Genomic DNA, 12,457 nt, shown 5'->3' with positions numbered 1-12,457 from the left:
CTGAACAGAGGTTTTTGGACCAATTTTGTGTTCTCCATTCTTTAAGCACCGGTTTGAGCACCGTTTGAGCACCGGCACCGTTTCAAAAGTACCGGTTTGGCACCGGTATCGGATAAAACCTAAACGATACCCATCCCTATGTAGGATACATTTTGTTGTTATCTATATAAAACTTTAACTTTAGATTTGAATTCCACCACACAGTATTCATTTCTCCCTTCAGACCACTGACCCTCTGGTCGGGTTTCTGTCTATCTGACTGCGTGACTTTGTTTGTCAGTTTTGTGTCATTGTTTTGGCCGTTCGCTAAAGCTGTAATCTGCTGCTGCCCTGGCTTGTTAATAAGCTTATTCTGGATATTTCTCCTCTGTGAGTTGGTTGACTTTCAGCAGTGTCAGCGGACAGATCAACACAGAACTAGAATGGATAGAATAAGGCTACTGAACCTGTTCATATGTTTGTTATATGAGTTCATTTTATTAGATATATTAATTTTACACTTTAACACTTTTTAAAAAAAAGATTTCTTTTAAATGAGATAAACCAAAAATACTACATGTTTCCCACAAACTCATGGCTTTTCTTCTGCTTTATCCCAGTGCTTTGCTACTGTTACCTTCAGGTTCTGGCCCTGTAACCCCCCCCCCCAACAAATTTGCTTTCAACTCCATGCAGCTCAACTCCAGAACACCTGAGATCACCAGAGGGGATATCAGATCTATTTATTGAAGCTCTGTGATCATTTCTGGGTGACTTTAGAATTCAGTGAGAAAATGACGGATAACACAGCTCAGTCTGCAGACACCGAGGCTATGATTTAGAGAGCAAAAGAGCGAAGCAGGGAGAAGAATGAGATAAAGGCGAAGGGGACAGAGAAGTGACAGAAAATACCAAAAAAGAAAGAGAGGCCTTGAGGGAAGTGGGACTGCGAGCACAAAGAAGGCGGGAGATCAGAGAAGATTGGCAACTAATGAGAGGGAACTGGAAATACTGTGATAGATAAAATGATACTGCAGTGGAAGAGCAGAGCGACTGAAGCACTATTGCATTATTAGCCTGATTTAAACCTGATTTGCCCAGCAATCAGGGAGGATTTTATTTTAACAAAACAAGTCAGAGACTGATAAGTAACAGTTTTGAAACAGCCAAGAAGGGAAAATTCTTCTTCACAAAACAGTGAAAGTCAGTGTAAAAGACATTCAAGTCAATATGTTCAATAAATTCATGAAACCACCTGCAACTTAGTAGAAAATATAACTGGGATTTTTCTTTTCAAGTACTTCATTACGGGCAGTTTTGGCAGCATCGGTATAATTTCAGCTCGAGGGGAAGATAAAGATATTTTGGCCCGAGGGGAGAGAAAATGAGGTGTTCGAAGTTTCTGTATGAGGGAAATGCAGAATCACATTCCCTAACCCTCTTTCTCTGCAGACAATAATAGATCATTGCTTTCTTCCTCTCGACCATATGAAAGTCGAGAGAAAGAAAGAAAAACTGAGAAGAATGAATAAGCTGCAAGAAGGAGGAGAAAGCAAAACTGGGAGAATGAAGATGACTAAAGAAAATTGCATATTCATATACAGATATAGGAATAAACAGGTTTGACATGGATAATACAGCAAAAGGCTTGTGCTGTGTTCCTGCTGCAGGCTTTGGAATCAACACTTTTAATATTTACAATATTTAGTTCATTTTTATATTTGATTCCTTTCACTTTTAAAACGTGATATTCATAATTTTATCACATTATTTATCAAGTTACTTATTCATAAACTGCACAGCTGAGGATGTAAGGAATGCTTTTAGTTCAGATTTTGACTTGAACCTGATGCAACACAGTGCACACTCCACACAAGTGACCCAGTTCTTCACAGCATCGATTCAACAAGGTGCTGAAAACATTCCTCAGAGATTTGGTCCATTATAGCAACATGGCAGCATCATATAGTTGATCCAAAATGTCATATTCTCACCACATCCCAGCAGTGATTTGAACTTCTAGACATCCACACATCCTATTTTAAGCAACCATGAGAAGATGGGTACACTGTTGTCATAAAGGTATGGACACGGCCATCAGCAATCACATGATAGGTGTTTAAGCAATGCTCAGGTGGTGCTAAGGTGCTCACATTATTCTAGCACCACCACCAGCCTGAACTGTGGAAGGCATGATGGATCCATGTTTTTATGCTGTTTTTTATGCTAAATTCACATTTTTAAGGCTCATCAGACCAGGTAAAATTTATTCAACCTTGTATTGATTGTACTATTACTTTTATGCAAATTGTAGCCTATGTTATCTGTTCTTAGCTGACGAAGATCCATTTGCTTCAAAGATGGATGTGTTGTGCATTCAGAGATGCTCTTCTGCATACCTTGGTTGTAGTGAGGGGTTATTTGAGTGACCTTTCTCTTCCTATCAGCTCAAAGCAGTCTGACCTTATGATTAGTCGTTTTTCTCTGATCTTTGACATTAATAAGACATTTTCACAAAGAACACTGATTCTCACGGTATATTTTCAGTAGAGGTGGTAGTGTGTGAAAATGCAAGAGGGTGAGCAGTTTCAGAAATACTCAGACCGGCATGTTCTGGCACCAACAACCAGGCCATGTTTAAAATCACCTTTCTTCTCCATCCTGACACTCACTTTAAACTTTATTGGATTATTTTGACAATGTCCACCTTGTTGCTATGACTATTTAGATATTTGCATTAATGAGGAGCTCTACAGGTGACCTAATGAAGTGGCAGATGAATGCAAATTTACACTAGATCCTTTTAACTTGTTGTGCACAGGCCTCAGCGATATTTAGTGGGTTGCCGTTTCTGTTCCTGTATTATTGCTGCCAAGCCTGATTAGACATATTCCAGATCTCATAAAATGTGTTGCTCTTCAGGATTAAATCTGGTTGCATGAGGTCAGAAGTTGAAGGCTGGTCAATGGTTACAGCAGTCATCAAAAGGTCAGCAAGGAACTTTGTGGTTCATGCGCACATCCTGTCAGGTGTTTGAACACAACGCCTGACAGGAGTTATATTTCAAACTAATTTAAAAGAAAACTCCACCTGATCTACACGGTGTACAATACACTCATGCACGAGTGCGTGTTTCTGTGATTGTATGAATATTGACTCATACAGACGCACGTACTTCTTAATATAGCCTTAATTCAGTTTTGCTGTGTTTAACCCCCCTCTCTCGTTCGTTCCGTCTCTGGTGGTGTGTTGCTGACGCTCAGCGCGGTTATAATTGGCACCGTCCCCATGTGGCACTGTAGTGACGATCCACAGAAATCAAGGGCACACACAAGTAAACAAACACCCACACAGATGCTAACACACACACACGATCCCCCTGCCTCTATAGGATGTGTTTTCACATAGCACCCGTCCTGCAGGCTGCAGTGATAACCATTTCCTTATTTTGATTTCAATGTCAGGCTGATCCCATCTCTCCCTCCTCCCCTCTCTCTTGCTCTCCCTCTGCATCAAAAGCACAATCCTTCTCTTCCTGCTCCATTTGTTTCTCTCAGTTTTCTCTCACTCTTCTTCTCTTCCTCTTTTCCGCCTCTCTTTCCCTCTAATGTTTTTATTTCCCTATCTATGCCTCCCCCTCCCTTTTTTTTCGGGGCCTCTATTGAAGGCTACTGACATGCAAATTATGCCCCACAAATGCAAAACCATACCCATGTCAGAAGAGACCTCCAGTGGAGAAGAAGAGCTTAGATATTTCCCCTTTTATAGCACAGGGAGTTTTTTTGTTACAAGGTTACCTGTGAGAACTTCTGAATAAAGAATCACATGTGTGCATTTGAATTACTGAGACGGAACAAAGCATGATTATTTAATGTGTTGTAAAAGCGTGTTGGAATATTAAGTAGAGCACAGACATATGTGGCTTTTTTTGTGTGTTTGCACAGATTCATCAGTCATCCAAAGTCTGAAATTGCAGGACATAATTATTGTAAAGCAGGTGTAACATTATAGATATGTACAATATTGTGCAAAAGTCTTGAGTCACCCCTCATTTCCTTATATTTTGCTTCCAAGGAGTCAGACTTTCTCTTCATTTATTAAAGTGGTCTTGAGCAGTAGTTCTCCAGGCTTTCTGAAGGTCCTTTAAAGTTTTCTTTCTACATCGACTATGACTCATTTTCAGTCCATTCCTTGCACCTGACTGTTTCCATTTGTTTTGTTAAACCACTTAACACTGACCTATGAATTATTCAAACATTAAAAAGGCACCAAACTCAAGGGATGAACCGGTGTTGTCTCTACACATAAGAGACGGGCATCCACGGGAGAGATCCAAGGAGAAAACCACTGATGATCAAAAACAAAACAAGGCTCGTTTCACATTTGCCAAAACACATCTTGATGAGCTCCAAGACTTCTGGGAAAATATTATGATTAGATAAAAGTTGAACTTTCTGAATGATTTGTGTCCTGCTACACTCACCTGAGGACCACTAAAAGAAACAATAAGAAAGTTCAAACTGTGTAGAAGAATAAAGGTGGTCATACCAAATATTGACTTTCAAGCACATTAGAACTGTGCAAACTTTGTTTAGCCTTATATAAGTCTATATATGTTTGCATGCAAGACCTTGCTAAAGACCATGTACAGTGCTGTAGCTGTAACAAATCACATGTTTCTATTATAATGGCAACAATCCATTTGTATGGGTAGGTTTCTGAAAATGCAATTCTAAGCAGAAATGATGTTCGCCTTCTTAGGCTGACATTTGCTGACTCAAATTTTGTGCCAGTCATGCTATTATTGGAAGAAATATGGGGGCTAAAAAGAGTGCTCAAAACAGTATCTGTTGCTATTATGGGCCAGTCTTTTACTTCTCTTGAATAAGTTCTGCTATTAAAGCCAGAAAATATAGTATATGCAAAATACAATAAACTCCACTCTGTAAAATTCTTAGACATGCTAGCTCTGTAAATTAAAGTCTAAATGTATAATATGTTTAAATGCTTTAGATTGAAGCTGACTGGTTCTTGCTTCATGTTGTTTTAAGTGGTGCTGAATTCAGCTGATTGCAATTTGATGAACAAAAGAAAGAAAAGAAGCATCTCTACTTCTTTGTGCTGCAGTCACTGTTACAGTTAGGCAACATTTGCATGGCTGACAGCAGCTATAAGTGATCAGGGAGTGTACGCACATTCCCAGCTTTCCATCTTCCTTCCCTCCTTTTCTTCCCTGCCATCTGCTCCTGTCTCACTCCTCCTCCCCTGCCACACTTTCTTATTCACATTCCATCGCCTGATACCCTCTCCACTCGGGTTCTCACTCTTATATAATCGCTCACTGGCTCACTTACACGCACCTTATGTTTTCATTTTACTTTCCCCACTTTTTTTTGTCCTCTCCCTCATTTCTTCAACACTTCACTCATTATTTCTTCGCTTTCTTTTCCCAATTTGTTAACTCATCATCTCTACACTAAATACAAAGAACATTTCCATGAAAGTTCATACCACAGTGGGTACATCGGTATATGCTCAGTTGGCACAGACTGTACGCACGTTTGTAATGACGTGCAAAGCCATGTATGTGCTTTGCCTGTGCATGCCCTGTGTGTGTGTGTGTGTGTGTGTGTGTGTGTGTGTGTGCGCGCAGAATAGGGTGACTGTCCTCAGGGCAGCTCTCCACACCAGAACAGAGCAGAACAGCAGCTGACCAGCTGTCCCCCTCGCAGCTAGCAGCATGTTGTCTCTTCTATCTGTTCTCTCTATGTACCACTGTGTTCATCCTTCCTTCCTCTACCTTTCTTTACCTGTACCTCTCACCGTCTTATTCTTTCTAGCCTCTGCTCTCACTCTTTCACACATTGTTCTGGAAAAAAATATTGTTCTGACCCAACTGTACACTGGATACTTCCTTATTTTCCACAGAGCTGTTAGTTTCTCCACGGCTTTGTTTCTCATTATCACACACACACACACACACACACACACACACACACACACACACACACACACACACACACACACACACGGTGATGCTAACACTAATTTAGACCTCTCTTAATCTCATACAGTGATTATCTCCTGCAGTACATTCAAAAACTACACATACTAACACTAATGTAACACCCTTTCTGAATGGAGGAAATAATGATGCTTTTCGACCTAAATACACACACACACACACACACACACACACACACACAACAGGTGACTGTGTTGCTTGCAGGAGTGGAAAGAGATGCTACATATTACAGGAAAAATAATATCAATTGAAAAGGCCAGTAACATTCAGATTAAGATTATTAAGATCTAAGTTTCACTTCTGCTGACTGTAATTCAGAATCAGAATCAGAATCAGAATACTTTATTGATCCCTGGGGGAAATTATTTTTTGTTACAGTGCTCCATTTTAAACCAACATTAAGACAAGACAGACAATACGCTAACTAAGAATAGTACAATATATACATATATATACATACATACATACATAAGTCACTTATAAATAAATAGTTGGAAAAGAAACATGTGTAGCTGTAGCAGCAAACAGTGTGTTAAGTGGATGCGTTGTACAGGGAGATGGCCACAGGCAGGAATGATTTCCTGTGTCGTTCAGTGGTGCTTTTCGGTAATCTCAGTCTCTCACTGAACGAGCTCCTGTGACTGACCAACATGTCATGGAGTGGGTGGGAGGTGTTATCCAACATTGTCTTTATCTTGGACAGCATCCGCCTCTCCGACACCACCTTGAGGGAGTCCAGCTCCATCCCCACAACATTGCTGGCCTTACGGATCAGTTTATTAAGTCTGTTGGCATCTGCGACCCTCAGCCTGCTCCCCCAGCATGCAACAGCATAGAGGATCGCACTGGCCACAACAGACTCATAGAAAATCCTCAGCATTTTCTGGTAGATGTTGAAGGACCTCAGTCGCCTCAAAAAATAGAGACGACTCTGGCCCTTCCTGTAAAGTGCTGTGGTGTTTTTAGCCCAGTCCAGTTTATTGTCAATGTGTACTCCAAGGTATTTATAGTCCTCCACAATGTCAACACTGACCCCCTGGATTGAAACAGGGGTCAAGTGTTTCCTGGTCTTCCTGAAGTCCACGATCAGTTCCTTGGTCTTTGCCACGTTGAGCTGCAGATGATTCTGCTCACACCACGTGACAAAGGAGTCGACCACAGCCCGGTACTCTGTCTCATCATCCCTGCTGATGCATCCAACCACCGCAGAGTCATCAGAAAACTTCTGAAGATGGCAGGTCTCTGTGCAGTGGCTGAAGTCTGTGGTGTAGAGGGTGAAGAGGAAGGGGGAGAGGACAGTCCCCTGTGGTGCCCCTGTGTTGCTGATCACCTTGTCAGACACACACTGTGGGAGACGTACATATTGTGGTCTTTCTGTCAGGTAATCAACAATCCAGGACACCAGAGAAGCATCCACCTGCATCGCTGCTAACTTATCACCCAGGAGGGTCGGCCTGATGGTGTTGAAAGCACTGGAAAAGTCAAAAAACATGACCCTCACAGTGCTCGCCGGCTGGTCCAGATGGGTGTAGACACGATTGAGCAGGTAGATGATGGCGTCCTCTGTTCCGAGACGAGGCTGATAAGCGAACTGAAGGGGATCCAGATGTGGTCTTACTATGGGTCGCAGCTGGTCCAGGATGAGCCTTTCCAGGGTCTTCATGATGTGGGGGGTCAGTGCCACGGGCCTGTAATCCTGGGGGCCACTGGGACGAGGCGTCTTTGGTACAGGGACGAGGCATGATGTCTTCCACATCACCGGGACCCTCTGCAGACTCAGACTCAGCATAAACAGTTTATGAAAGACTCCACACAGCTGGGGGGCACAGGTCTTGAGGACAAGGGGACTCACTCCGTCTGGTCCAGCAGACTTGCCTGAGTGAAGTCTCCTCATTTGCATCTCAACCTGGTATTGAGTGAAGGTGATGGGTGGGGGAGGGGTGTCAGGAATCTCACAGGAGGTGAGCAGCTTGCAGAGCATGTCTAAATGTTGTAAACCTTATTTTCATAAACCTGCACAGCTCTGTTTTGTGTTCAGTACGTTAATATTAAATGGGTTTGGTAAACAAACTCCCTTTGCTCCACTTGCATTGTAAATCATGATAACAGTCGCTTCTGAGCCCCCCCCCCCCCCATATGCTCTGATTATATCAGACCCTGAGATTGTTTTGTGAGATATCACAATCCAAGCATGTTTTTTTTAACTGTAGCAAGGTGACTTCAATGATATTTGAAAGTTCAGGCGATTTTAAGTGGAGTTACGTGCTGTAGGTGCTTCACTGGGATTATGTTGGAGAAAAAGCAAAAAGGTAGAAAAGAAGAGAAACCAAATCCAAAGAGGGGTTTCAAGAAATTTTCACGTCAACCGTTTTTTTTCTAATTTAAATCAGTTTCACATGTTTAGTCTCATTTGGTTTGGGAGGCAGCTCAGGATATTACCATTAAACGCCTACGATGATGCTTTGAGACAGGGCGTAGACTTTGTTATATTTTATTCATTACTGAAACTGTAGAGAGGAGACTCTTTAGACATTAACAGTGGACCATTACTATTAAGTACCCATTGTTATTTATAGCACATCGCTGCAGTTTTCAGATAGTTTTATTAACATTAATGTGAAGAACTCTTTCTCAGATGCAGTCTTATTGAAAACTGAAGCGTTGATGCAGAACAACTGTGGTCTATTACTGGCAAACTAAGCTTCTATACTGCACCATAATCCTGACTTTTTATTGCTGAATGCTATAATACATGTTACAATACTGTGTTTTTTTTTTATAGCACAGTGTTGCTATAATAAATTAAAGAAGTGACAGCAGTTTCTTGTTCTTTTCCCTCCGCAATATCAGCTGTCATTGGTAACCCCACAGGAACTCTTTGCTCTACACTTTCACTCATTCAATCATTGAAAACAGACCGTGATACTCCTCTCCCCCTCCCCTTCCTCTTTCCTTTCAAATATAGCAGCCTTTCACTTTACATCTTGACACTTTTATGCCTTACTTCATGACTTATATGGTATTAAAACTATACTGTATTGAAAATGAGGAAGCGTAGAGGAGAAAACATGATTTAGCTGCATTAGCATTGTATTCAGGTGCACTCTGAAAGTACAGCCACAATACATCAGTGCTGAAGCTTCACCGAACAGCAGATGGATCCAGTTGAGGTCCAGATGCATCTCTCCGGATCAGTGTCAAGTCTTTGGAGGATTTTTTCCTTTTCCTCAATTTGTTTAAGACACGCTGCAAACCATGTCAAGAGTGAAAGAAATGGGGGCACGTTGTATTATTTTACATTATTCTAATTACAAATTATTGTAATAAGCTGCTATTAAACAAAGCGTGTAAAGAAACATTTTTAAATTGTTTTTTCTAAGTTGTCTGTTATATGTAGATATGATGTTGGTTCATGTCTTGATTTAAGTGTCTTTTTTATAACTGTATGATTCGTAGGTCAGTGTTGACTGGTTTAACAATAAAAAACAAAAATAATTTCTCATTATTGAAAACGTAACCAGTGTCCAAAGAAAACTGTCACAGTGTGTGGAAGTGGACTGTGTGGAGTGTGAACAATGGACCTAAACGCAGACGCAGAACGTGGAACGTACCTCGAATTCACAGAAGCCGAGCCGTTTAATAAGGCTGATAAAAAGGTACAAACAAAGGGCAACGCACACTCATGCAAAACTAAATATTAACCTAAACTGGGTGAACTAAAATACAACATGAAGAACCCTGACATGAAAGTGAACGTGAACGTAAATGTGAACAAACCTGGACATGAATACATGAGACCTGGAAACATGGTGTGAAACAACAGATGACCTGACAAGGAATGAATGAAAACACACAGACTAATGTTAAGATTCAATATTGAGGAAGGGTACAAGAGGTGATCGAAGAATAACCACACCGATCCGGCCGGGTGAAGTCAAACGATGATTTTAATGAATACACGCGTGGGAAGACAACTCTGTACGCAGACAGGAAGTAGTCTTCGACTTAATCAAAGCATGAACAGATATTTTATAGCATCAGGGTTTGTTTACTGACGCCCCTTCATGCGTCACAGACACATTTTATACATAGATCAGATCAACATCATCATGACTTTTCACCCAGAAAATCATCTTCTATTTTCATGGCTAGCCCTTCCTGTCTACCTTTCAGTTCTTGTCTTGTTCCTCTTTCTTGCCGAGACACCAAGAAACGGTTCCTCTTTTACCAAGACAATTTTGCAGTTACAGCCAAACATAACTAACCTCTCCTCTAAATAAATCTAACTTAAAGTGTGTGTGTGTGTGTGTGTGTGTGTTGACCTCACATGCTCTTTGTGTCACCTCTTCACCTACTGTCTGTGTCTCGTCCTCAAATGCTCTTTCTCAATTCACCTGTTGCACTTCTGACCTTTTACCAGACCAGAAGCTCACTGAGACTATGTGTATGTCTTCTACTAAATAAATGTTTTAATCAAGAACCTCTACTAAAACCTTAATATAAAATGACCTGATATAAGTGTTTTGTAAGCATGTATTGCGATTCCTTCTATGGCTCCAAGTCACTTGCACAATAGATTGTCCGAACATCGCGCCGAACAAAGCTTCCGACCCCCAATTAATTGACCGAGCTCCAACTCTTTAATAAGCACAGATATGCATTGTGTATAAAATAGTCATAGCTGCTTAAGGCCTTCTTAAAGCTATCTGTTACATTGTTAAAGCCTCGTCTTAGCCTGCGGCTCAAAATAACTTCCTGCTTTCACTTCTGCATACAACTTCCTGTCAGCCTGCAACTCAGTCTTTCTGAAAGAGACACTGTTTAAACCTTGGAATGCAATATCCATGCTGCAGATTATATTATTAATGCAATGACAATTATTTAACAATAGCAGTACAATAATTTCCCTCCTCGACACTCCCTCTTTTGACCTCTGGAACACCAGAGGTCACAATACATTGTGTCCTCACGCAGACCCTTCTCTGGTGGTCTCGAACCTCGAGATCTCCAGGATCCTCGCCCCTCCTGTGGTCGCCGAGATCGATCTTCTGCAAAGGAAACAAAACACCTTTTCTTGCATCTCCCTAACTTATCCTATCTGGGACTCTTTAATCAAAAGCCTGATCCTAATTATCTTCTTAACTTATTGACTTGTATTTATGTATACTCTTCAACGTTACTCATCCCTTTAGAACTCTTTAAGCCCTGCTTTCACGTCCGGTTGCTCGCTCTACTTTCCCTTATCTGATCATCAACATCCTGTGCACAAGTTGTCGCTGCTGCAAGTTAATCTACTCCAAAAGAAAACAACCACTTTAATCAATTAAGTTTAAGCATATAAGCAATTACTCCTGTATACATTTCATCATAGCTAAATGCTGCCTTGAAACAACTCCTATGTGTTAACACTAACTTCATTTTAAAACCTCACATTTCCTATGTTATCACCTGTTTTGGTATAACCTTTTTATTTCATTTTGCTCCCTTTAATGTAACAATACCTTCTAATTCTAATGTATCAGACTTAACCAAAATATATGCTTTCCTTCCTCTTTGGTCCTTCTTTAAGTTCAGTTAAAAGCTAAATGAATTTAGGGCCTTTTGCCTGGAATCAATACTGTCATGTGTGTTTCTTAACTCTGTGTCTGTAAGCGTGTGCAATCCTTCATGAACTCATATTATCCTCACAGTAGATTGGCTAATCATAGCGCTAGCCAAAGGCTCGTGACCCTCCAGAGACAAATTTGAGCCACAACTCCTTTAAAAGCACAAAATGCAATATGTATAAAATAGTTATAACTGCACCTGAAATACAAAGTTAACATCATCATAAACATCTTATGGTCATCAAAGCAATGGGCAGGGCTGCGACCCAATTTAGCCCTGTCTGCGCACAAATTTTAGCCAACTTGTTTTTCAAATTTAGGTTCATCCTCTCTACCTTTCCTTGAGATTGAGGATGAAAGACCGTCCCGAACTTATGTTGCACTCCCAACATCCTCTCTACCTCTTGCAAATCTTTATTCTTGAAGTGAGTACCATTGTCTGATCTAATTCTCTTGGGAAACCCATGCCTTGGAATGTAATGATTGATTAAGCACTTAATCACGCTTTTCGCGTCTTCACATTTGGTCGCCCATGCTTCGGGCCATCCAGTCAGAACATCCACACACACCAACAAATACCTCACCCCACCTGGGCCTGTATCAATCATGTCGGCATAATCAATCACGACCTCTTCTCCTGGCCTTCCTGGCATGAGAAACTTACCAGCTTCAGGTTTTACTGCTGGCTTTGGGTTGTGTGCCCCACAAATTAGGCACGTTCTGGCCTTTTCCAGTATCATCCTTCTCAAATCAGGATGCCACCATCGGCACAAATTTCTCTCCATCTGTTTCACTCCCACGTGACCAAGCCCGTGAGCCTCATTCACCTTTTGTTCCGCCATTTTGG

The 12,457-nt window shown here is 41.1% G+C and overlaps 1 protein-coding gene and 1 long non-coding RNA gene across 2 annotated transcripts in view; both read right to left on the bottom strand.

Moving 5' to 3' along the window:
* LOC309704579 (protein shisa-8) overlaps nucleotides 1-12,457 on the bottom strand; it is a 137,786-nt gene that overhangs the window by 61,457 nt on the left and 63,872 nt on the right. The window lies entirely within an intron of this gene.
* LOC309704594 lies at nucleotides 9,934-12,451 on the bottom strand. Its single transcript, XR_014276295.1, has 2 exons — nucleotides 12,012-12,451; nucleotides 9,934-11,945 (listed from the first exon to the last, which is right to left on the bottom strand). It is a non-coding gene; the product is annotated as an uncharacterized lncRNA (long non-coding RNA).

The sequence above is a fragment of the Aulonocara stuartgranti genome (assembly GCF_965226115.1).
Source record: "Aulonocara stuartgranti genome assembly, chromosome: 4".
Classification (NCBI taxonomy): domain Eukaryota; kingdom Metazoa; phylum Chordata; class Actinopteri; order Cichliformes; family Cichlidae; genus Aulonocara; species Aulonocara stuartgranti.
The sequence above is the reverse complement of the archived record's forward strand: the minus strand, read 5'-3'. Positions and strand labels throughout refer to the sequence as shown.